The sequence below is a fragment of the Thalassophryne amazonica genome, chromosome 5 (assembly GCF_902500255.1).
Source record: "Thalassophryne amazonica chromosome 5, fThaAma1.1, whole genome shotgun sequence".
NCBI lineage: Eukaryota > Metazoa > Chordata > Actinopteri > Batrachoidiformes > Batrachoididae > Thalassophryne > Thalassophryne amazonica.
This window is the reverse complement of record NC_047107.1, coordinates 51151494-51178328: the sequence shown is the minus strand read 5'-3', so window position 1 is coordinate 51178328 and position 26835 is coordinate 51151494. Positions and strand designations below refer to the sequence as shown.

The window sequence follows — 26835 nt, the reverse complement described above, 5'->3', positions numbered from 1 at the left end:
AGCCTCCATCTTTAGCTTTATTCTGCGTCGTCAGAAATAGATTATTTGCTGACTTAAACTTGGTTTAAAGTGATCAGAAAATGCTGTTTTGTGCAGCTTTCAGGTGCAGCGACAAGCTAACAAAGGAGTATCAGCTGGTTAAATAAAAGTTAAATGAATAAAAAAAATTAATAATAAATTGTGACGTGAGCTTTCATAAGTGTGTATTATATGTAATATAAATGATGTGGGGAAATGACTAAAAGTTCTGAAAAAAAAAAGGATTAGAAAATGATTTAGGGGGTTCCGGTTTCCGCCACCACGGAGATGACAGAGTAAAACACGGTCTCCTCCGACCAAAATACTAAAACGCCCTGCTAACTAGAGAATAGCCACAAGAACATACCAAAACAATTGGATAGCGCCGTAACAATGGAGATGAGGACAAAAAGTAAAAAAACAGCGGAGTTCAGTGAAAACGAGGAGGAAAGACAAGCTACAGAAGCAGGTGCTAATGCTAAAGACGGCGGATGGCAGAGAAGCACCGAAAGACCAAAGGTGAATATGGAACAGATTCTACAAGAAATACTAGAGTTCCGAAAAGAGAACGGTCAGCAATTGGACGATATAAAAGACGAGATTAACAAAACAAGCCAGAGGATTGAAGAAGCGGAAGAGCGCATTGACAGTGCCGAAGCTAGGCTGCTAACAGTCGAGGAAGTGATAAGAAACATTAAAGATAAAGATTAAAGATTCAGCGACAACATGAAGAGAAGCTAATCAATCAGGAGGGAAGAACAAGAAGGGAGAATATCAGACTGTACAATGTACCAGAAGAAAAAGAGGGAAACTCGATAACTTTTATTGAGACGCTTCTCCGAGAAAAGCTGGATTTTCCCCCGACCACTGAACTACACATTGAAAGAGCACACAGAGCGCTGGCCACGAAACCCGCCGCTACAGACAGACCTCAATCGATTGTAATTAAATTTCACGGATATAAAGCAAAAGAAGAAGTCCTTCGCAGAGCCTGGGAAAAGAAGGAAATTCACCTGGACGACCAGAGAACATACTTTGATCACGACTACCCTTCAGCCGTCCTGAATAAGAGGAAGGAATACAATGAGGTGAAACTAATGTTAAAAGTGAGGAAAATTCGCTTCCAGACACCGTATCCTGCCAAACTGCGGGTCTTCTATGAAGATGGGACACGACTCTACCACACGATCAACGAAGCCACGAGCGACAGTCAAAGCTATCCCCCCACCAGAAGATCCACTCGAGAACTGAACCAGAACTCCTGGCACACAGCAAGAGGAGGGCGAGTGGTGCACACCGGAGGTTCACCACGGAGCACCGGCATCAGAAAAGCTGCAGATCTTCAGACGACAAACTTCTACTTAAAATAGTTCAAATGATTGAAAGGAAAAGAAAGAAAGAGACAGAAAAAAAAAATCTGAAACATTGGTTCTACCCAGCTCAAATTTTAAAACAAAATTGATCAAGAGCAAAGGCCAGCGATAAATAATAGTATATTCTTAACCTGGAGAAAGACTATACTCTCCTCAATAGCAGTAGATAGACAGGTCTCAGACATGTCCCCCCCCCCCCCCCCCCCATCTCCTCAAAATAAATAGATACTAAAATCTGACAACTGAGGCTGACAACAACCATCTAAAGGCAATGGACATTTTATGGCTTAAACCCCCAGGGAGGGCGCTCTACCTGCAGGTGTTTAAAGAGGCTTCCCCTCCAAAGCCAGAGATATTCTGGCCATTTAAGGGATCACTCAACAAATTCCCTTTTTTGAAGCTAATGTTTTGTATTTGTTCAGCTTGTTCAACATTAATAGCTGCTTTAGTTATGTATTCACTTGCGTGCTCTTCAATATTTCACCAGAGGGAAATCCTGTAGCATATAGTTATGATACTTTGACCTCACATAAAAAAAGGAAATGGCTAATCAAAAACTGAAATTTGTTTCCTTCAATGTGAATGGAATATTAAATGCAGTGAAACGTAGTAAGATACTGTCGAAAATTAAAAAAGAGAAGGCACAAATTGTATATCTACAAGAAACGCACTTAAATGATGCAGAACATAAGAAATTAAGGAAAATGGGCTTCTCAAACCTTTTCTTTTCATCATATAAAGCTAAGCACAAGAGAGGTGTTGCTATTCTACTTTCCAACAAACTGGCCTTTCAACAGACCTATGTTCAGAAAGATGAAGGCAGTTTTATCTTGGTTAGAGGTATATTAGAAGGGACAGATGTCACTCTACTGAATATATACGCCCCCCCCTGGAAGTAATTTTTTGTTCTACAAAAAAATCTTTGATAGGATAGTGAGTCAGTCAGATGGGGTTTTAATATGAGGGGGAGACTTAAACCTACATCTGCAACCAAAGCTAGATGTATCAAACCCCTCATGTGCCTCTAAAGCAATAAGTAAGAAATTTAAAGAATTGATGAATGAAGTAGGATTAATTGACATATGGAGAGAAATGTTCCCCTCTGCTAGACAATACACACATTATTCCACCGCCCATTCAGTATATACCAGAATTGATTACTTCATCATATTAGCCTGAGACAAGTCAAGGATTGTAGACTCAGAAATTGGCACAATGGACCTAAGTGATCATGCCCCAATATACCTCACCCTCAACCTGGAAAGTTGCAGAAGGAATACAACATGGCGGTTTAACTCCAGTCTCCTCAATGACCCACTGTTCAAGAAGCAAATGACAAATGAAATTCAAATGTACATAAAGGAAAATGTCAATGGAGAAACCGCACCACTTATGATATGGGATGCAGCAAAGGCTGTTCTACGGGGCAAGATCATGGCTATGTCCTCGCTCAAAAAGAAATTATGCCAAGGAAAACTGCTTGATCTACAAAAACAATTAAAACAATTGGAAAGCTACCATGCACTAAATCAAGATTCACATACACTGCAAAAAATAAAAAAGTTAAAAATGAAATTAATCTAATGTATACACAGGAAATTGAGAAGAAAATGCTCTTTACTAGACAAAGATTTTATGAAAATGGTCCTAAATTCACAAAATTACTGGCTTGGAAACTAAAAAAGCAATATGCAAACAATATGATATATAAAATTTGACACCCACAAAAAAATTGCGTTGAAAGCAAACAAGAACAGATCGAAGCAGCCTTTGAATCATTCTACAAGCGGCTTTATTCCAGAACAACAGAGACTCAAGGACATCAGATTGACTCATTTCTAGAAACTCTAGACCTACCAGTTATGACAGAGGAACACAACAAAACTCTAAGTACAGAAATAACCCCAAAAGAACTACAAGACGCAATAAACAGATTAAAAAGCAATAAATCACCAGGTAGTGATGGGTTTACAACTGAATGGTACAAGACATTTAAGGTAGAACTTATGCCTATATTGCTAACAGCATGTAACTGGGCACTGAGAAAAGCAGAGACCCCACCGTCTTGGAAAGAGGCCATTATTACCCTTATACATAAAGAGGGAAAAGACAAATTTGAATGTGGATCGTACAAACCAATTTCGATACTCAATGTTGATTACCGCATATACACATCGATAATGGCCCAAAGAATGGAAAAAATGCTGCCCACCCTAATTCACAGTGATCAGACAGGTTTTATACACGCACGACTCACACAAGACAACATAAGACGCACCCTGCACATTATGGACCACATTAAACAACATAAGATAAAGGCCTTAATCCTAAGTCTAGATGCAGAAAAAGCCTTTGATTCTGTCAGCTGGCAATACCTCTTTATGGTCCTAATTAAATTTGGCTTTAATGAAATAATGGTAAACAGCATCAAAGCTATTTATAACAATCCTTACGGCAAGAATCAAATAAACGGCTACATATTCCAAACCACTCACCTTAGAGAGAGGAGTGAGGCAGGGATGTGCCTGGTCTCCACTCCTTTTCGCCCTATTCCTAGAACCGCTAACCCAACACATTAGACAGAATGATTAAAATCAAGGGATTTATAAACAAAATTGAACATAAAATAGCATGTTATGCAGATGATGTCCTCCTCTATCTCAGAAACCCTGAGACATCCTTGCCAGAGGTTATGACTTTTTTAAAGAACTTAGGTTCTATGTCAGGGTATAAACTAAATGTCAATAAAACTGAAACTCTAGCATATAACTTCAGACCATGTGAAAAATTAAAAGAAAAATATCCTCTAAGATGGAAAACAGAATCCTTTAAATACCTGGGAGTAAACCTGCCTAAAAGATTTGACAAAAACTTTATGAGAAAAAATTATGAACCTCTGCTTTGTAAGATTAAGGAGGATCTTAGGAGGTGGAATCTACCCATTCTGAGTGCAAGAATTGAAACAATAAAAACTAATATATTACTGAGGTTCCTTTACCTATTTCAAACACTACCAATCTTAATTTCAAGAAAACAAACTGGAGAATGGGATAAATAATATCAAGATTTATATGCAGGGAAAAAACCCAGAATCCAATATAAAACGTTACAGCTACTTAAACAGAAGGGGGGATGGGGCCTACCATGCTTGGAAAAAATATTATGTCTAGCAGCACAGATGAGAGCGTTACATCTATTGGTGTAGCCCCTCCTACAAGGCACAATGGAAAGATATTTGAATGCAGTTTGATACCTGACTTACACATACAGGTCGTACTACCGGATAAAATTTACAACAATACATAGATGGACTTCGAAAATCCATGGGTGAACTCTACTCTCAAGACTTGGAAAATCATTAATTAGAAAATATAAACTGAATGAGGAGGTTATAACTTAAGTTGGTGTGCCTGTGATTCAGATTTATACCAAACAAATTTGATGATAGATTCAACAGCTTGGACTGAAAAAGCATCACATCAATGTGCAGCATTATACAGAAGGACACTTTTATGAGTTTTCAAAGTCTAAAGGATAATTTTTCATTACAAAGACAAGATTTTCTATAGATACCTGCAATTATGACATTACTATAATCAGAAAATAAAAAACAGGGATGTTAGAGAGGCCAGTAAACCATTGTTCAATATTTATTGATGCATACAAATCGAACATAGAGAGAGGGATTATCTCCCAACTATATAAGAGTCTACAGAATCTAGAAACTAATTCAACAAAATATATACAAGTTAAATGGGAAAGGGAAGGAAACATAACAATAACAGATAAAGAATGGGAAGGACATTGTATATTTCAATGGAAAACTACAAAATCTCATGCATGGAAGAAATTCTGTTGGAGAAATATAACCTGATACTTCATCACCCTAGTCATGAAGGTGCACCAAAACAATAGTAATGCTCTCTGCTGGTGAAGCTGTGGATGTCAGACTGCATATCATTGTGTTTTTTGGGATTGTCCAAAAATACAAAATTATTGGAAAGACATACATAATGCAATACTGGAAGTCCTCAATACATGGATACCATTCGACTTCAAAACCATGTACTTAGGACTTATCCCACCAAGACTGATGGCTAAAGATAAGTATCTGATAGGGATGTTGCTGGCAGCAGGGAAAAAGGCTTTAATTAAGAGATGGAGGCTGCAAACTGGACCTACAATAATAATTGGATAGATGTGACAATGGAAATATACATTTTGGAAAGGTCACTTTTTCTTTGAATTTAAAGATGGACATATATGAAAAACTGGAAAAAGATGGTGCATTTTATTAGACCTCGAAGACCAGACTTGTCAGGATAGTGAACTAAGGGAACGGCAACCTCTCATCTACTACACAGGGTTTGTTTTTTTTTTCCCCCCAAGTCTTCAACAGTATCTCAATGACTAACACAACTGAATGAAACTAAAATACTGCAGATACCTCCTCAAAAAGTATTTTATGTGTTTTTGACTGTTGCTTTATAACCCCTCTGGATGTAAAAAGTTCAACTGTACATGTCCTGTTCTCCCCCCACCCCTTTCCTCCTTTCCCCTCTTTTACGCTGTCAAAATAAAAGGAAATGGACCAGCCAATACGGCTGCTATAAACCTTTGGAACAAGAAATTCCATTTGCAACTACAGGAAACTCAGATCGGTAATAACATAACAGTTTAAAAACTGTGGTTTGTATTTGTATTTGGATTGCACTATAACATGTATTTCCAAATAAAAGATAATTAAAAAAAAAAGAAATGATTTATTTTTTAGTATCGATCTGTATTCTGCAAAGTCGTGACTACAGGTTTACTGCCTGAATGGTTATCGTGATAAATATCTCTCCATTCGTTTAGTGATTCATTTAGAAGTCTCTCTTTCATAAGTCTCAATTTATCCCATTTAAATTAGCCTCGGGTTTTTTCCTTCACATTAGGTTTTCTATCCTGTGATATTCTGTAAGAGCAAATTTGTTGTGAAAGGTGTAGGAACACGGACCCACAACAGGGGGCGCAATGAACGGACAATGGAGAAGGTAAATTAAACAAGGTTTACTATTGTGAAACGAGCACAATAAATACAACAATCACAATTGGGGTCGAGATCCGCTGGTGTCGTGTGGGCAGGCCGAAGGTAGTGAGACGTCCGTCTCAGTCGAAACCGGAACCACCCAGATCTCCTCTGCCACCGAACCCTGGAAATACTGGAAACCGCCAAGTCCCGAATTCCCAGGTGGCCACTGCCTCCGCTCGTCGGAATCCGGTACTGCTGGCGGGAGAGAGCAACAACACACAGGTGTGGATGCGACCGCCACCCAGTAACGGAGAGGGGAGAAGCCGCCTCCACCTCTTGTCAAAGTACAGCAGGAAGGTGAGTACTTATCCAAGCAATGAAGCTATCAGTAGTCAACAGTCCTGAAAAGGTTTAACAAGTTTAGCTGGTTTGTTCAGAATATAAATGCAGAGGAATATTACCTCAGTCTTAGGCGATATCTCGGCACTGAGGTGGAGACGCCGTCCTCCAGATATACCTCTGTGCTGAGTGGAACAGCTGGGTCTGGTGATGGGTGACAGCTGTCACCCAGGCTACTCCCATAAGGCGGCAGCGCCCTCTGGTGCCTGGAGCCCGCACTCCAGGCAGGGCGCCCTCTGGTGGTGGTGGGCCAGCAGTACCTCCTCTTCAGCGGCCCACACAACAGGACCCCCCCCCTCAAACGGGCGCCTCCTGGCGCACGACCGGGCTTGTCCGGATGGCGACGGTAGAAGTCGGCCAGGAGGGCCGGGTCCAGGATGAAACCCTTCTTCAACCCAGGAGCGCTCCTCGGGTCCGTACCCCTCCCAGTCACACAGATACTGAAAACCCCGGCCCATCCGACGGACATCAAGGAGCCGGCGGACAGTCCAAGCCGGTACTCCGTCGATGATCCGGGCAGGAGGCGGCGCCGGACCCGGGGTGCAGAGGGGTGAGGTGTGAAGGGACTTGATCCGGGAAACATGAAAAACTGGATGGATCCGCATTGAGGCCGGAAGCTGGAGCCTCACTGCGGCGGGGTTGATGACCTTGAGGATCTTATACGGTCCGATGTACCGTCTTGGAGTTTCGGTGAGTCAACCTGTAGAGGAATGTCCTTGGTGGACAACCAGACCTCCTGCCCAGGACGATACTTGGGGGCCGGGGCTCGCCGCCGGTCTGCATGTTTCTTCGCCCTCGTCCGGGCCTGCAACAAGGCAGAGCGGGCGGCACACCACACCCGACGGCACTTCCGTAGGTGGGCCTGGACCGAGGGCACACCGACCTCTCCCTCAACCACCGGAAACAAGGGGGGCTGATACCCCAAGCACACCTCAAACGGGGAGAGGCCGGTGGCTGATGACACTTGGCTGTTGTGGGCGTACTCGATCCAGGCCAGGTGGGTACTCCAGGCCGTCGGGTGCGCGGCTGTCACACAGCGAAGTGTCTGCTCCAGTTCCTGATTCGCCCGCTCTGCCTGCCCGTTGGTCTGGGGGTGGTACCCAGACGAGAGGCTGACCGTGGCCCCAGTTCCCGGCAGAAGCTCCTCCAGACGTGTGAGGTGAACTGGGGACCGCGATCGGAGACGATGTCTGATGGTATGCCATGCAGACGGACGACGTGGTTGGACCAGGAGGTCCGCTGTCTCCTGGGCCGTTGGAGCTTCGGGAGGGCCACGAAGTGGGCCGCCTTGGAGAAACGGTCCACTATCGTGAAGACGACGGTGTTTCCCCTGGGACGGCGGGAGACCCGTGACGAAGTCCAGACCGATGTGGGACCAGGGGCGATGAGGCACGGGCATGTGGCTGTAGCTGCCCTGAGGTCTTTCTGTGGTCGGCCTTGCCCCTGGCGCAGGTGGTACAGGCCTGGACGTAGTCCCGACGTCGGCCTCCAGGGATGCCCACCAGAAGCGTTGCCGGACGACTGTCACGGTCCTTCGCACCCCTGGGGACAGGAGAGCTTAGAACCGTGACAGAAGTCCAGGACTGCAGCCCTAGCCTCTGGTGGACGTATAGTCTGTTCTTTGGTCCGTTTCCGGGGTCCGGGACACGGGTCAGGGCTCCCGGACGGTCTTCTCCACGTCCCAGGTGAGGGCGGCCACGATAGCGGACTCCGGGATGATGGGATCCGGGGGATTCCGACGGTTCCGTTTTGACTTCGTCTTCGTGCACCCGGGACAATGCATCCGACCTCTGATTCTTGGGTCCCGGGACGGTAGGTAATCCGGAAGTCAAAACGGCCAAAGAACAGTGACCAGCGGGCTTGCCTGGGGTTCAGCCGCTTGGCGGTCCTGATATACTCCAGGTTCCGATGGTCAGTGAAAACCGTGAATGGCACGGCTGTTCCCTCCAACAGATGTCTCCACTCTTCGAGGGCCTCTTTCACAGCAAGGAGTTCCCGATTGCCGACGTCATAGTTCCGTTCAGCGGGGGTCAACCTGCGAGAAAAATAGGCACACGGGTGAAGGACCTATCGGTCTTCCCGCTCTGGGAGAGCACCGCTCCTATCCCTGAGTCCGAGGCATCCACTTCAACCACTAACTGGCGGCTAGGATCGGGCTGCACCAGAACTGGTGCAGACGAGAAGCGCCGTTTCAACTCCTTGAACGCGGCTTCGCACCGATCCGACCAGGTGAAGGGGACTTTGGTGAGGTCAGGGCTGTCAGGGGGGCTAACTACCTGACTATAGCCCTTAATGAACCTCCTGTAGAAATTAGCAAAAACCGAGGAACTGTTGCAGCTTCCTACGGCTTGTAGGTTGGGGCCAATCTCTCACCGCCGCAACCTTGGCCGGATCAGGGGCGACGGAGTTAGAGGAGATGATAAACCCCAGGAAGGACAAAGAAGTGCGGTGGAATTCACACTTCTCGCCCTTCACAAACAGGCGGTTCTCCAACAACCGCTGCAGAACCTGACGGACATGCCGGACATGAGTCTCAGGATCCGGGGAAAAGATGAGTATATCGTCCAGATACACGAAGGCGAACCGGTGCAGGAAGTCCCGCAAGACATCGTTTACCAACGCTTGGAAAGTCGCGGGAGCATTAGTGAGACCGAACGGCATGACCAGGTACTCCAAAATGACCTAAGGGGGTGTTAAATGCCGTCTTCCATTCTTCTCCCTTCCGGATCCGAACCAAATGATACGCATTCCTAAGATCCAGCTTGGTGAAGATTTTGGCTCCATGCAAGGGGGTGAACACTGAATCCAACAAGGGCAACGGGTATCGGTTGCGAACCGTGATTTCGTTCAACCCCCTGTAATCAATGCATGGACGAAGCCCGCCATCTTTTTTACCCACAAAAAAGAAGACCTGCACCCATCGGAGAGGTGGAATTCCGGATCAACCCGGCAGCTAATGAGTCCCGGATGTAGGTCTCCATCGATTCCACGCTCCGGCCGTGAGAGGTTGTACAGCCTACTGGACGGGAACTCACTGCCTGGAACCAAATCAATGGCACAATCATACGGGCGGTGGGGGGAAGCGTGAGAGCCAGATCCTTGCTGAACACGTCAGCGAGGTCATGGTACTCCGCCGGCACCGCCTTCAGATTGGGCGGGACTCGGACCTCCTCCTTAGCTTGGGAGCCGGGAGGAACCGAGGAACCTAGACACTCCCGATGGCAGGTTTCGCTCCACTGAACCACTACCCCGGACGGCCAATCGATCCGGGGATTGGGCTTTAGCATCCAGGGAAACCCAAAACCACACGGGAGGTGGCCTGAGTCACAAAGAACTCGATCACCTCCCGGTGGTTACCTGACACCACCAGAGTTACTGGAGGTGTCTTATGCGTGATTGGTGGGAGTAGGGAGCCATCTAGCGCCTCGAACCTGCACAGGCGAGGTAAGAGCCACCAGAGGGAGCCCTATCTCCCTGGCCCATCTACTGTCAAGCAGATTCCCCTCAGAGCCCGTGTCCACCAGTGCTGGGGCCTTCAGGGTTGAATCCTCAAACAGGATCGTGACTGGGAGTCGTGTAGCAATGTGGGTGTGTCCCACGTGAATGTTTTGGCCCACCCCTGGCCCAGTCTCTAGGGGCGGCCATTTGGCGTTTGACCACTCGGGCAGTCTCTCACATGGTGCTCTATTGAACCACAAAACAAGACACGCTCCGTGGGTCCATCTCCTCTGTGCATCTGGTGCCCTAAATGTTGCCCTACTCGGGTCCCTAGCTTCGTCAGTAGGGGGAGCTGTGACCCCACGGAGCGCAGGGGCTGTGGAGCGTGGGGAAGGCGGAGCTCGATCGGAACCGGAAGGGAGAGGGACGACGCGTGCCTGGCCACGCCCTTCGCCTTGTTCCCTACGGCGGTTCTTCTAACCGTTGTCGAGTCGTATACCAGATCGATGAGCCCGTCTAAGTCCCGCGGTTCGTCCTTCGCCACCAGGTGCTCTTTTAGGACCAATGACAGTCCGTTACAAAAGGGCGCGCGGAGGGCAGTGCTATTCCAGCCGATCTCGCCGCCGCGATGCGGAAGGCGACTGCATAGGCAGCTGCGCTCCGACGCCCCTGTCTCATTGACAGTAGCGCGGTTGAAGCGGACTCTCCTCTGTTGGGATGGTCGACACCGTTCTGAGCTCCCGTACAAACCCAACGTATGTATGAAGGAGCCGTGAGTTCTGCTCCCAGAGCGCTGTAGCCCAAGCGCGTGCCTCCCCGCGAAGCAGATTTATTACATAAGCTACTTTGCTAGCCATCAGTCGCGTACATCACGGGACGCTGTGCGAAGACGAGCGAACACTGCATCAGAAAATCCGCGCACGTCTCCACACAGCCTCCGTACGGTTCTGGAGGGCTTATGTATGCTTCTGGGGACGGAGGAAGGGACCGTTGAACGACCAGTGGAACGTCACTTTCACGCGCAGGGTCCTCGGGAGGGAGAGCCGCAGCGGCGCCCGAAGGGCGCGCCTCCACTTGTGCGGCGAGAGCCTCCACCCCTGCGGTTTAGGAGAACGTGCTGCTCGGTCATTAAATCGATCCGAGAGGTGAAAGCGGTGAGGATCCGCTGCAACTCACCGATTAACCCTCCCGAAGCCGCCGACGCGCCTTGGTCTTCCATTGGCCGTTCAACAGCCGGTTGACGCCCCTCGGGGTCCATGACGCTGGCCGAGATATCCTGTTGTGAAAGTGTAGGAACACGGACCCACAACAGGGGGGCGCAATGAACGGACAATGGAGAAGGTAAATAACAAGGTTTTACTATTGTGAAACGAGCACAATAAATACAACAATCACAATTTGGGGTCGAATCCGCTGGTGTCGTGTGGGCAGGCTCGAAGGTAGGAGACGTCCGTCTCAGTCGAACCGGAACCACCCAGATCTCCTCTGCCACCGAACCCTGGAAATACTGGAACCGCCAAGTCCCGAATTCCCAGGTGGCCACTGCTTCCGCTCGTCGGATCCGGTACTGCTGGCGGGAGAGAGCAACAACACACAGGTGTGGATGCGACCGCACCCAGTAACGGAGAGGGGAGAAGCCGCCTCCACCTCTTGTCAAAGTACAGCAGGAAGGTGAGTACTTATCCAAGCAATTGAAGCTATCAGTAGTCAACAGTCCTGAAAAGGTTTAACAAGTTTAGCTGGTTGTTCAGAATATAATGCAGAGAATATTACCTCAGTCTTAGCGATATCTCGGCACTGAGGTGGAGACGCCGTCCTCCAGATATACCTCTGTGCTGAGTGGAACAGCTGTGTCTGGTGATGGGTGACAGCTGTCACCCAGGCTACTCCCATAAGGCGGCAGCGCCCTCTGGTGCCTGGAGCCCGCACTCCAGGCAGGGCGCCCTCTGGTGGTGGTGGGCCAGCAGTACCCTCCTCTTCAGCGGCCCACACAACAAAATTCATAGAATGGAAATATTTTTCTCTCAATTTGGAGGTTCACATCATAGTCACTTTTACTTTCTATGTTCTACTAATATAAGAATATACAGGAATGTGATTAATTTCTCTATGATATGCTCTATATTCCAGTGAAGTGTTTTCATATTTCTTTTAACTTGTCCAGAAATTATTGAATACTCTTACTTTCACCCTGGCTGGCGTGGCCGTTTCATTTTATTTATTTAGATTTCGCAGAGAAGCGCTCTGTAAAAGCGGCGCTGCAGGTGGGTTAAGAGTAGTCTTTAATATTAATATCTTTATTATGATGCGAGCGTGCAAAGCTCTTACTTTCACCCCTGATTATTTCCCATCTTTAATTTAACTTCATAATTAAATTAATTAAGGATCAGACTAGTATCTGGTGTTGTGGCAGACATAGTGTGTTTGACAAACTGATGGTATTATTTTCTATCTGGACTGGGACGAACAAATTCATTCAAGTCTGTTATACAAATCTGATCCTATTCTGTATTTGTTTTGATAAATATTGCCTGTACAAATGTGGGACTGAGTTTGAATAAATGTAACGGCACAGTAATAGCACGGAAAATATAGATTTATGGTGACACTCTCTTAAAAACACTGATCATGTCCACATTGATTTCTATTTATGTCTGGTTGTCAGACGCTAACCAAGATGGCGGCACTCTGGCAACAGCCAGCGAATGAGTGGATTGCCATGGTCCTCCATCTAGTGAGTAAATAGAAAACGATGTGTTTACTGCGCCGGTGTAATCGGCTAACGTTGGCTTAGCCTTAGCTGAACAATTAATGGGTCCCATGATTTACCCAGACGGACCCAGACTGACTGCAAATATGAGTAAATTAAGTACTTTTTTAATATTATTAGTTATTTATTTATTTTGTGTCATTTTGTACATGCCAAAATGTGTTCCGCTGTACCCCTGTGAACAAATCAAGTGCGCCTCTCTTCTTCTATGGCGGATAATGTTAGCCGGGATCCTTATTGTTGCATTGCTGCCACCTTCTGCATCAGTCTGTTATAGCAGTACTAAATCCTCTCTGAGTCCAGTACCTTTCAAGTATTTAAAAAGCTAACACTTCCCCTCCTACTTGACCTTATGGCTAAAACTCTGCAGATCACCTAAAAAAAAAAAAAATACTTATTACAATATTCCATCATACATACCCTTTACTTCACATTAAAAAAGAAATCAAACCAGATTGAGCCATCAAACCACTTTTAAAAATCATCTGTTGCATTAGTGTTTTTGGTTTTCCCTGATGGTCAGAAAAGCAAAACGCACCAGTAGTAGTACTTTCACATTAGTGAAATGGGTTCAACTACCTACAATGTCCTTGCTAAAAGCCAAAATATATGAAAACACAGTAATTATCAATCAAGCCACACATTTCACAACAAACCCAAATGTCCCAGACTCACATTGTCAATAACTACTGTATTCACATCCATATGTTTGTGCTTCATGTACACTAACTATTTCCTTCCTATATCTGTATGTGTGTATGTATGTCTGACAGTGTTGGATGAATGTTAATCTTTTTCTTAAAATATCTGTATTTGAGTGTTTTTTTGTATCTCAATGTCAACCATGTCTTAAGAAACATACACTTTGTCTGTTAAAAACTATGTAAGAGTAAGTACACCTCTTTGTACATCTCACCTTCAAACACAGCCTCATACGACCATCCATGAAAAATCTACTTAAGCTCCTGATTTTCTATAGAAATACAAACTTCTACTTAAGCTCCCAATTTTCTATAGGAATACAAAGTTCCTTCAGGCACTGCACTAGTAATAACAAAATAATATGTATTTGATGAGAAGTCCATACAGGGGGTTATGCCACAGGCAGGGATCATCCAGCAGTCCTCATGCCGTCAGTGGACCTGTTCCTGCATTAATCTCCATTTCAAATGCAGACTGCAGTGTGATATAGGTAAGGTATAATTCATCAGCAGTAAGTTGACAGGAAAGCAGAGAAATACTAAGGTGATCACCAGCGGCTAGTCCTGAGCGTCACCTGTGAACTACTCATTATATTGTCATTTACTATATTGTCAGCATTTTCTTGTAACCATATGTGGGAGACGGCTGCACTAGGGGCTTGTGTATTAAGGATATGTGCAATATGCATGAACCATCTGTGTGAGACTGCTGTGCTGAAGGGTGTGTGCAGTAATGCTGTGTGTATTAAGTTATGTGCAACATGCATGAGTTATGTAATTATGCCATGGCAGCTTTATTTGTGGAGTCCAAGACAATTTCCCAGAAGGGACAATAATTGTATCGTATCATATCATATCGTATCATATCGTAACTACATGTGCTACTGGAGAATTCCACCAGGGGGTGTACTAGTGGGCACACCAAGGTCCTCAAACATGCATGCTGTACACAAACTTAAAATTTGACTGAACTCTTGCCAGGTGTTTTGACAAACATATTTGTTGCTGTGCAACACCAATGACGCATCGTGTAAATGTGGGAAATTGTGGTCTTGTTCACACAGATCCTTTTAAAAACTTTCTGCCATTGTCTGTTGCTGCTGATTATCTTGATACTGCCCCTACCGTTCATATGTATACTGCATTCATGCATATTTATTAATTTCTGAGGATGTGCACAATTAATGCACCAAATCGCTGCACAGTTCCAGCAACTCACGTGTACTTTAAAGCACATCTGTTTCCGTGCTTACATGACATATCCTGTCATCTGTGTAATTTATTGAATTCAAGACTTTCATTCATTAATTAATTCAAGACTTCATTTGCATGCATCTTTGTCAACACATAGGGTGCTGCACTCACTGAGTGCCCATTCTTGTGTTATTAAGTGATCAGCTGTCTTTGTGCTGTTATTTAAAGTCAGTAACAGTGAAAAATGGATCAAAGCAACAAGAACATTGTCAAACCTGTTAGTGGGCATCTGCCTGTCGTGTGGTCCAGATTGTTTGCTCAGTGTGCAGAGCGTGTGGTCCTGCTGCTCTTCTGCAGCTCAAATGTGACCACAACAGTTTGCACGTGTTACATAGTACAGCCCCTGTGTCCTGTACGTGGCACGTCCCTTCACTGTGCCTGTCTGGGACTGTAACTCACTGTCACATGTGCATGTTTATGGAAGTTTGACTGTGGCGCTTCTTGTGTTTGTGTGCACAGGATTGTACGAGCGCATGAAAGTGGATCAGCGTAAGTTCGGAAAGGCGTCATGGACGGCGGCTGTGGAACGCATGGAGAGACTCCGTTACATGGTCACCAAGGAAACCCTACAGCTGCAGAGAGCCAGGGAAATTTGTCTGAGCAGAGAAAGCACACACTTCGAGAAGAGGTGTGGTGGTAACACACATAATGCCACACACATACATCTTGTGTACACTTCACCATATTAAATGTCAGTTCTTCTGGTCTGCTTTTCAGGATTTTAGAGACGAAACACCAAGCCAAAACTAAATTCATGTAATTAAAGTTAGCAGGAGCTCAGTGTTTGAGGGGTTGATTAGTGAATCTTTCAGTTAACAGGTTTGTTTTGTGCCTCCCCACAGATGCAGAGTCTGTACAGCAGCGACGATGCCATGGTCCTGTTAGACCACATGGAGGCGCAGTAACTACGAGCTCCAGCTCCAACTCTATGACATCCAGGCGGACATCCTGCAGTGTGAGGAGCTGCTCCTCACCGCACAGCTGGACAGCATTCGGAGACAGATGACAGGTCTGACAGAGCTGCTTCGGTGGATGAAGACAGCATGTTCCTGCAGCAATACATGGAATGCGTGCACCTGCTTGTTCGTATGAATGTGTTTACGTGTTTTCAGAGCGGCAGGATGAGGTGGTTTATTACGACACATACGAAAGTCCAGATGCTATAACGGAGGACGATCCTGCAGACAGGGAGGAGGTGCGGAGACTTCAATCCAGTGCGCGGCAGCTAGAGGCCAGAAGAGGGCGCATCGCTGCCAAGCGCTCCTATCTGAGGAACAAGAGGGTGTGTATCTTCAGCAGATATTTCACACTCAACTCTGGTGTTCATAATTTGAAAGGGGCAGCTGCGGGCAATTCTGTTTCCATGGCAACTGTCAGTGCAGGTCCCCTTTACCTCGATACGCTTTGAAACGTACAATGGGGAATTAGTATAAGTGCGGTCTTATGAAGAACATGATAACAAATTTAGCTTTGATCATTTAAATCGGAGACCGATGTTCTTCCACAGCTTTTGTAACCTCCATCTAGCCTGTTACATTTTTGCTTTTATTTATTCTTTTATCATTATTTTATTTTTATTTATTCTTTAATCTAAAAAAAATGATTGAAAATAATTTTACATAAGATGGGAGCAGGTTGATCCAGTCAGGAACAGAAACCAGTAGATATTGGGTTAAATCATTAAAGGTCACAGAGCCACAAAATGTCAATTCGTGCGTTCATAAAATAACTGTTCATGGCATTTGTTGGACACAGTTTAGAGTAGAGCCACAGATTCATATGTTTTTATTCATGTTTTTATTATGTTGTATGACGCGCCTTGAGGGCGATCTCATCTTGACTTGGCGCTATATAAATTAATAAATTTAAAATTTGAATTTGATGACTTCATGGGGAAAAAAAAATCTCTCGGACCCACTCACCCATGTGCCATCTGTACATAAAACATCTCATTTTTGGAAGAAAATCTGTCTCTGTTACACTCCATGATGCCACACATAAAAGGTGTTCTCCAGTCACAGCCTCAGCAGCCTATAATGCCTTCAGTGTTTGGGTAGCGTATTTAAAAGAATAGTATTTAATTAAATCTTTAATTAAATACCTCGTAAGGGGCACCACCCATGATGAAAGTGGGAAAAGACCAAATTGATCAGTCTTAATTTGAAAGTCATAAGTTCTGAATATGAATGATTAAACATCCTGCTGTCCGGTCTGAGGTCCAGTCCGTTTCCTGGTCATGCCGTTTGCTGGCCTCCCTAACACCTGTGTCAGGCTAACCTAGCGGGTCTCCCAGATGACTACAGGTGTGAATGTTTTCTCAGCAGGACCAAATGTTGGAATTCGGCAACTCGTTTGAAGTTAGAGGTTTGAGTCACCAGGCCAACCTGTCGGTGTTTACTGTCAATTATTTTGACAGCAAACCCCGATAGAAGGAAAATCAATCAATGTGTTTGTAAAAAAAAAAAAAAAATTAAAGTTAACTTAAAGCTTTTGGCATTGAGCAAAGAAGAATTTGGAATCTTGAAAATTTGCTCTTATTTTTAAAAACTCACCTAGGAAACTGACTTGAAAATGCAGATTACTTGACTTATACCATAAAGTTACTTGGAAAAATAAATTTAAACCCTCATGCCATTGAAGAAGAGTGAGGTAGTGCTTTTTTTATCATTTATCATTTTCTTCACCACCAGTAAGCAAATGTGAAGTAATTGAACTTAACTACTAATTTGAACTTAACTAACTTAACTGAACTTACTAAACTAATTCCAGATAGTTTATTGACATTAACGGCAACTCTGTCATTTTTACAAAGTGAAAATATCGCACATATCTTTTAAAGTAACGGAGTGGCTATACGCCCAACTGTTGGTTCAATAAAGTAAATACACAGCATATACGCCCACCACAGCCGACCAATGAGCGCGCTTGTAAGCTTACTTTCCGGTTCAACGCGGGGGGGGGGATTTTATCTTCGGCTGCGGGAGGGTTTGCAGTCCATGGAGGGGCTGTGATCTAAGCGGTTCTGTTTGGCTCATCACACCCAAGGAACTGTGTCAAAGTAGCACCATGTTACAGGCAACAAGCAGCATTTTGTTCATCAAAACTGTTTTGGTCGTCGTTAACAGGCTTCCGTTCAAAACACTTTGTCTGCTCTCATCCAATGCTGTTTTTTTTTCGCAGTAATTAAAGACGGCGCTGTTAAATGTGTCAAACGTACGCCGCTTTTCATGCCGCAATAGAGCCTTAAAAAGTGTAAAAAAAAAAACGTAGATAGATTGCACAAAATGTGTCAAATACACGATTAAGGTTGGGCAAATAAGGTAGACATTATATTTATCTGCCCAACGGTTGAGCAAATAGCCTTTGCCTTAAAGTAATGCGCTAATTCTGAAGGTTTGAGTGTTGACCGGCACATGAGCCAAAAGGCATGGCGCATGTGTCCACCACTGGTGTAAAGTAAATGGCACGTTTTTGCAGCAGCCCACAGCTGCCCCGCCCCCTTCGGCAGAGGGAGGGCGAGCTCCTTGCAGCAGTCTGACTGTTGCAAGACACACAAAAGACAGGATTTTAGGGGTTACAAACATTTTGACTGTTAAGCTTTACTCACTATGCCAGCAAAAAAAAAAAAAGTTAGCAGACAGAAAGTTATCCAAACTAAATTTTGCGAAGCTAATTGGTCCGCTAATGGTTTTCAAAGTTCGCTGAAAAGCTAATCCGCAAATGAAAAAAGTTAGTTTTGCTAATTAGCGGTGAGTGAATTAGTGGAACTGTGCCCACAACTGCCCCGTGTTGGTGCTCGGCGAGTCTCACAGTTCTTGCCGCTAAAAAAAACATCCCCACAACATGATGCTGCCACCTCCATGCTTCACTGTAGGGATTGTACCTGGTTTCCTCCAAACATAACGTTCAATCTTTGTCTGATCAGACCAGAGAATTTTGTTTCTCGTGGTCTGAGAATCCTTTGGGTGCCTTTGGCAAACTCCAGGTGGGCTGCCATGTGCCTTTTACTAAGGAGTGGCTTCCATCTGGCCACTCTACCATACAGGCCTGATTGGTGGATCGCTGCAGAGATGGTTGTCCTTCTAGAAGGTTCTTCTTCCTCCACAGAGGACTGCTGGAACTCTGACAGAGTAATCATTGGGTTCTGGTCACCTCCGTGACTTAGGACCTTCTCCCACGATCGCTCAGTTTAGATGGGTGGCCAGCTCTAGGAAAAGTCCTGTTGGACCCAAACCTCTTCCATTTATGGATGATGGAGGTCACTGTGATCATTAGAACCGTCAAAGCAGCAGAAATGTTCTGTACCCTGCCCCAGATTGTGCCTCAAGACAGTTAACTGCATGCTTGGTTTGTGGGACCTTGTATGTAGACAGGTGTGTGCCTTTCCACGTCATGTCCAATCAACTGAATTTACCCCAGGTGGACTACAATTAAACTGTAGAAATAACACAAGGATGATCAGTTGCTGCAGAATGCACCTATTCTCACTTCTGAGCTTCATGGCAAAGGCTGTGAATACTTAAGTACGTGTGATTTCTTGTTTTTTTTTTTGTTTTTTTTTTTCTTGTTTTTGTTGTGTTTTCTTTTGTAAAAAAAATTTGTTGAAAAATTATTCTGTTTAGAATTTGTCCTTGGTCGAGAGCCACACCTCCTGCCCGGGCTGGTATGTGGGGGCCGGGGAACGCCGGCGGTCCGCATGGGTCTTGGCCCTCGTCCGGGCCTTTAACAGGGCAGAGCGGGCGGTCCGCCACACCCGGCGCACCTCCTGAGGTGGGCCTGGACGAGGGCACACCGACCTCTCCCTCCACCAGCGGGAACAATGGGGGCTGGTACCCCAAACATGCCTCAAAAGGGGAGAGGCCGGTAGCAGACGAGACTTGGCTGTTATGGGCATACTCGATCCAGGCCAGATGGTGACTCCAGGCCGCCGGTGTGCGCGGAGGTGACGCAGCGAAGGGCCTGTTCCAACTCCTGGTTAGCCCGCTCTGCCTGGCCGTTTGTCTGGGGGTGGTACCCGGACGAGAGACTCACGGTGGCCCCCAGCTCCTTACAGAAACCCTTCCACACCTGCGAAGAGAACTGGGGACCACGATCTGATACAATGTCCGATGGTATCCCATGCAGCCGCATGACGTGGTGGACCAGGAGGTCTGCCGTCTCCTGGGCCCGTCGGGAGCTTCGGGAGGGCCACGAAGTGGGCCGCCTTGGAGAACCGGTCCACTATCGTGAGAATAACGGTGTTGCCCTGGGACGGCGGGAGACCCGTGATGAAGTCCAGGCCGATGTGAGACCAGGGGCGATGAGGCACCGGCAGGGGTTGGAGGAGTCCCGAGGTCCTCCGATGGTCTGCCTTGCCCCTGGCGCAGATGGTACAGGCCTGGACGTAGTCCGGACGTCGGTTTCCAGGGACGCCCACCAGAAGCGCTGCTGGACTACTGCCACAGTCCTACGCACTCCGGGATGACAGGACAGCTTGGACCCGTGACAGAAGTCCAATACGGCAGCTCTTGCTTCTGGTGGGACGTACAGTTCTTGGGGCCGGTCCCCGGGTCCGGGCTCCTTGCCAGGGCCTCCCGGACGGTCTTCTCCACGTCCCAGGTGAGGGAGGCCACGACAGTGAACTCAGGGATGATGGTCTCGGTGGGGTTCGACAGCCCCGCTTTGGCTTCTTCTTCGTGCACCCGGGACAATGCATCTGGTTTTTGATTTTTGGTCCCGGGGCAGTACGTGATCCGGAAGTCAAAGCGCCCGAAGAACAGAGACCAGCGGGCTTGCCTGGGGTTCAGCCGCTTGGCGGTCCGGATGTACTCCAGGTTCCGATGGTCCGTGAAAACCGTGAAAGGCAACGATGCCCCCTCCAGCAGGTGTCTCCACTCTTCAAGAGCCTCCTTCACCGCGAGGAGCTCCCGATTGCCGATGTCATAGTTCTGTTCAGCTGGGGTCAACCTGCGGGAAAAATAGGCACAAGGATGGAGAACCTTATCATCCTCCACACTCTGGGACAGCACGGCTCCTATCCCTGAGTCAGAGGCGTCCACTTCCACTATGTACTGGCGATCAGGATCAGGCTGCACCAGAACTGGTGCAGTCAAGAACCGGCGTTTCAACTCCTGGAACGCGGCTTCGCACCGATCCGACCAGGTGAAGGGGACCTTGGTGGAGGTCAGGGCAGTCAGGGGGCTAACTACCTGACTGTAGCCTTTAATGAACCTCCTGTAGAAATTTGCAAAGCCGAGGAACTGCTGCAATTTCTTGCGGCTTGTTGGTTGGGGCCAATCTCTCACCGCCGCAACCTTGGCCGGATCAGGGGCGACGGAGTTGGAGGAGATGATGAACCCCAGGAAGGACAAAGAAGTGCGGTGGAACTCACACTTCTCGCCCTTCACAAACAGCCGGTTCTCCAACAACCGCTGTAGGACCTAACGTACATGCTGGACATGGGTCTCAGGGTCCGGGGAAAAGATGAGTATATCGTCCAGATATACGAAGACGAACCGATGCAGGAAGTCCCGCAAGACGTCATTTACCAAAGCTTGGAACGTCGGGGGGCGTTAGTGAGGCTGAACGGCATGACCAGGTACTCAAAGTGACCTAATGGGTGTTAAATGCCGTCTTCCATTTGTCTCCCTTCCGGATCCGAACCAGGTGGTACGCATTTCTAAGATCCAATTTAGTGAAAATTTGGGCTCCATGCAGGGGCGTAAACACTGAATCCAACAGAGGTAACGGGTATCGGTTGCGAACCGTGATCTCGTTCAGCCCTCTGTAATCAATGCATGGATGGAGTCCGCCGTCCTTTTTGCCCACAAAAAAGAAACCAGCACCCATCGGGGAGGTGGAGTTCCGGATCAGCCCGGCAGCTAAAGAGTCCCGGATGTAGGTCTCCATTGATTCGCGTTCCGGACGTGAGAGGTTGTACAACCTAGGACGGGTACTCAGCGCCCGGGACCAAATCGATGGCACAATCGTACGGTCGGTGCGGGGGAAGAGTGAGCGCCAGATCTTTGCTGAAAACGTCAGCAAGATCGTGGTACTCCTTCGGCACCGCCGATAGATTGGGGGGGACTTTAACCTTCTCATTAGCCGTCGTGCCGGGAGGAACCAAGGATCCTAAACACTCCCGGTGGCAGGTTTCGCTCCACTGCGTCACAACCCCAGACGGCCAATCTATCCGGGGATTGTGCTTCACCATCCATGGAAATCCCAAAATCACTCGGGAGGTAGAAGGTGTTACATGGAACACAATCTCCTCCCTGTGATTTCCAGACACAACCAAGGTCACTGGCTGTGTCTGATGTGTAATTAATGGAAGCAGGGTGCCATCTAGTGCTCGCACCTGCAATGGTGCCGGCAGAGCCACCAGGGGGAGCCCTACTTCCTTTGCCCATCCGCTATCCAGCAGATTCCCTTCTGACCCCGTGTCTACCAGTGCTGGGGCGTGAAGGGTTAAATCCCCACAAAGGATCGTTACTGGGATTCGTGCAGATTTGCGGGGTTTCCCCGCGTGCATGTTATGACCCACCCTTAGCCCAGTTTCTAAGGACGGGCGTTGTAGGACCGTTTTGGGGCAGTCCTTCTGCATATGCTCACAAGAGCCGCGACAAAACATTCCCCGCGGGCCAGCCTCCTTTGTCTGACGTTTGTTTTTATTTTGGCCCTGCTCGTGTCCATAGCCTCCTCAGCAGGGGGAGCTGTAGCCACACGGAGCTCTCTGGCAGTGAAGCGTGGGACGACGTCACCCTTTCGGAACCGGAAGGGGGAGGGACGGCTCGTGCCCGGTCACGCCCCCCGGCCTGCTCCCGACGATGCTCATTCAAACGGTTGTCTAAGCGTATAACCAAATCGACAAGCCCGTCAAAATCCCGCGGTTCCTCCTTGGCCACCAGGTGCTCCTTCAGGACCAGAGACAGTCCATTTACGAAGGCGGCGCGGAGCGCAACGTTATTCCAGCCGGACCACGCTGCCGCGATGCGGAAGTCGACTGCATACTCGGCTGCGCTGCGGCGCCCCTGTCTCATTGACAGCAGCACGCTTGAAGCGGTCTCGCCTCTGTTGGGATGGTCAAAAACTGTTTGAACTCCCGTATAAACTCAGCATAAGACGTTAGGAGCCGTGAATTCTGCTCCCAAAGCGCCGTAGCCCAGGCGCGTGCCTCTCCTCGAAGCAGACTAACATAAGCCACCCGGCTGGCGTCTGACTCGTACATGACAGGACGCTGTGAAAAGACGAGCGAACACTGCATGAGGAAGTCTGCGCACGTCTCAACACAGCCTCCGTACGGTTCCGGAGGGCTTATGTATGCTTCAGGGGACGGTGGGGGGGGTCGTTGAACGACCAGTGGAACGTCTGTTACAGGCCCAGGACCAGCCAGAGGAGTGGCTGCAGCAGCGCCCTGATCGCGCGCTTCCACCCTGGCAGTGAGAGCCTCCACCCTCCGGTTAAGGAGAACATTCTGCTCGGCCACTAAATCCAGCCGAGCCGTGAAGGCGGTTAAGATTTGCTGCAGCTCACTCACACGCCTCCCGCTGACGCCTGCGCTCCTGGCTCTTCCATTGGCCGTTCAAACTCGGGTTGACGCCCCTCGGAATCCATGACGATTGGCCGAGAAATCCTGTTGTGAAGGTGTCGTAGCACGGACCCACAACAGGGGGCGCAAATGAACTGACAATGAGTAAGCCAAAAAGTAACAATTTAATGTTGTGAATACACAACTAAATTCACAGAATTTGCACAATTTGCATATGTTTTGTATGTGTTATTAAAAACACACGGTGCCGTGTGTTATACACTGGCTGCTTACTACCTTGCAGATGAAGCAAAAGGACACGCACTTTAACTAAATCAAGTTTAACTATTCAAAAAAATTCCTTTTTTCAGATTCAGTCAGAGCTTTCATCAACTTGGTGATCAGCAGATTTATCGATGCGGCTTTTGCGGAAAAGCAGCACTCCACAGCTCAGTTTTCACAGACTGTGTACATGTTCAGTGCATCCTGACTGACAGGATTTCACAGACTGTCAGTGCTTACAGTCCAGGAGAGCTCGGAAACTCGTAACAACTTGTAACAACAAAGTGAACACCCTAAATTTGAAAATCTGCTTAGGGATATTGATATTGTTGTTTAAAATGCAAAAGTAGTTTTTATGTGATTACTCAATTAATTGATAATAATTAATTATCAGGCAGATGGTGCAGATCAATCAAAACAAGGACAAATAGATTCAGAGACAGCTTTTACCCCACAGCAATAACCACACTTGATAAAGCCAAAATGTAATATTGCTGCTAGTCCAACTAAGCGATTGTGCAATTAATGTTGAATGTTTAGTTGAGTGTTTGCTGGTTTGTATTCCAGTTTTTATTTAGATATATTTATATATTTTTTATGCGTTTATAGTTTTAGAGTCTTGTAGTTTTATATGACTTGAATGTTGTTGCATGTTGCATGACTGGTCTAGTATTTTTAATTTACGAGGTCTATTAGAAAAGAAACCGACAGTTTTATTTTTTAAAAAAACTATATGGATTTGAATCACGTGTGACTACATCAGCCAAGCTTGAACCCTCGTGCGCATGCGTGAGTTTTTTCACGCCTGTCGGTGACGTCATTCGCCTGTGAGCACGTCTTGTGGAAGGAGTGGTCCAGCCCCTCGTCGGATTTTCATGTCTGAGAAGTTGCTGAGAGACTGGCGCTATGCTTGATCAAAATTTTTTCAGAAACTGTGAGGCACATCCGAGTGGATACCATTTGAGAAATTCAGCTGGTTTTCTGTGAAAATTTAACGGCTGATGAGAGATTTTGGATTGTTTCTATCGCTGTAAGGACTTCCCACGGAGCGGGACGTCGCGCAGCGCTCCGAGGCGACGTCGTCATCCTGTTTCAAGCTGAAAACCTCCAAATTTAAGCCTCTGTTGACCCAGGACGTCGTGAGAGAACAGAGAACTTTCAGAAGAGGTCGGAATCAGCAGTTTATCCGGACATTCCACTGTTAAAAGAGATTTTTTTAATGAAAGATGTGCGGACGGATTGGCGCGTCAGCTCGCAGCCGGCGCGGCGCGCCCGCCACAGGAAGACATCTCCGTGTTGATAACCATTTGTAAAATCCAGGCGGCTTTTGGTGGCTTTCAGTTGAGTGAGTATCTGAGAAATTGTTTAACAGCAGGGCATGTTCCAACTTGTCCTTAAGGCTTCCAACGGAGGTGCAAACTTAGACAAATTTCACAGCAGTACGACGGTGATTGTCTGGAGTCTGTTGTCGTGCCAAGAGCGCGACTGGCCACGAATTTCTAATTGCCATGCGAGCGGTGTTAGGTGTTCGTGCATGTCACCTAGAATTTGGCCAGCACCTGCCGCAAGAGGGTGCGATGGGTTCGCACAGCGCACACTTTGTCTTTCATTGTTACATGGGAAACAAGGTACCAGTAGATTCAGTAGATATTGTGAATACCCCTTTTTCTACTTTTTTTACTAATAGCCCAATTTCATAGCCTTAAGAGTGTGCATATCATGAATACTTGGTCTTGTTGGATTTGTGTGAAGGAGCCCTTCTAATCGATGGAATACTCTATTCCAAAAATATTTGATAGCTGCAGCTCTAATGTGTACCACTTTGTCACTTTCTTATTTGGTTCTTCTACAGAGCTGAAAACACACTTTATTACGACGGAGTTAATTTATCAAGTTATGCACTCAGGAGAATAAAAGCTATTGAGAAGGGATAAATTCCATCACAGTCTCAGTAGCTCTTCTGTTAGTTAGGTCAGTCAGAGAGACCTTTGATGCACCTTTGTTATTAAATTTGTGCTGACAGTGAGAGGGTGTTTGGCACTTTTTCATCATGAAACAGCTAAAACATGTATTCGATATTAAATTTGAAAATATGAGCTGCCTCTTGTTCTCTTATTGTTCAGAAAATGTCCCCTGAACTCTGCAGGCTCAGAGAATTATGGGACTGTTTTGACTGCCTTTGAATGTCACAGCACTGAATTAGTTCAGTGACTGTGACACTGCTCTGCTCTGCTCTACATCACATTGTTGCAGGACTTTAGCTGTAGAAGAATAATGCCTCGTGGATCCGAGTGTTGATGTGTTTTCTGTTCCTGCAGGAGATCTGTGTTTCCAGCCACGCTGAAAAACAGCACAAACGTCAACCCATGCAGGACTACCACAGAGTCTTGCAGGTAAAGGTTTTCAGTGTGATTGGGTATTTGTTATCTAGAAATGGACATATTTTATGTGGTGCACAAACTGGTTTCCAGAGGTGGAAACCCCTGGCTTTAGTGAGAAAAAGTTCTACCACATATTTGCTCCATCCAACCACTCAACCAGCTGATTGTAATTAGTTCAGCTCTTCAGGCAGGTAGATGAGCTACTCAGTGAAATCACCTGTTTCAGGTGCACAGATAGAACCAATACATGGAGGACTTTTACTTACTGAAGCTGGACTTTTACACCTCCGTTGTTTTCCAAGCAGGTTTTTGGACAGATCATAGTGTCATTATTACCAAAAAAACAAAACCTTTTCCCTTCTGTATTTCATTGTGGATTGAAAGCTATTCAACTGTGATTCTTTACATTGTGTTAAAGGGGTGCCTGCACCCTTTTAACACATCAGGGTCCACAAAGGTGGTGCAGGGCTGCCGAAGCTGGTTGGTGAGTTGGTATGGTACTAATCTGGGTCCCGCTACACTGCAAGGTGTATGTGAAGATTATAAAACCCTGTCTTTTGAATGACTGTGGGGAAAATTACAGGGACTTCATGGAAAGATCTGTTGGGAAAGACTGCAAGCCAGGATCTTTCATGGGCACGCAAGACCAACAGGCAAGTTAGGAACTTGGCCAGTTTCTGGGGTCTTTCTGCCTAGTTT

At 46.6% G+C, this 26835-nt stretch overlaps 1 protein-coding gene across 1 annotated transcript in view; it reads left to right on the top strand.

The window, feature by feature from the left end:
* LOC117510473 (junction-mediating and -regulatory protein-like) overlaps nt 1-26835 on the top strand; it is a 133026-nt gene that overhangs the window by 64980 nt on the left and 41211 nt on the right. The gene's annotated exons all lie outside the window — the stretch shown is intronic.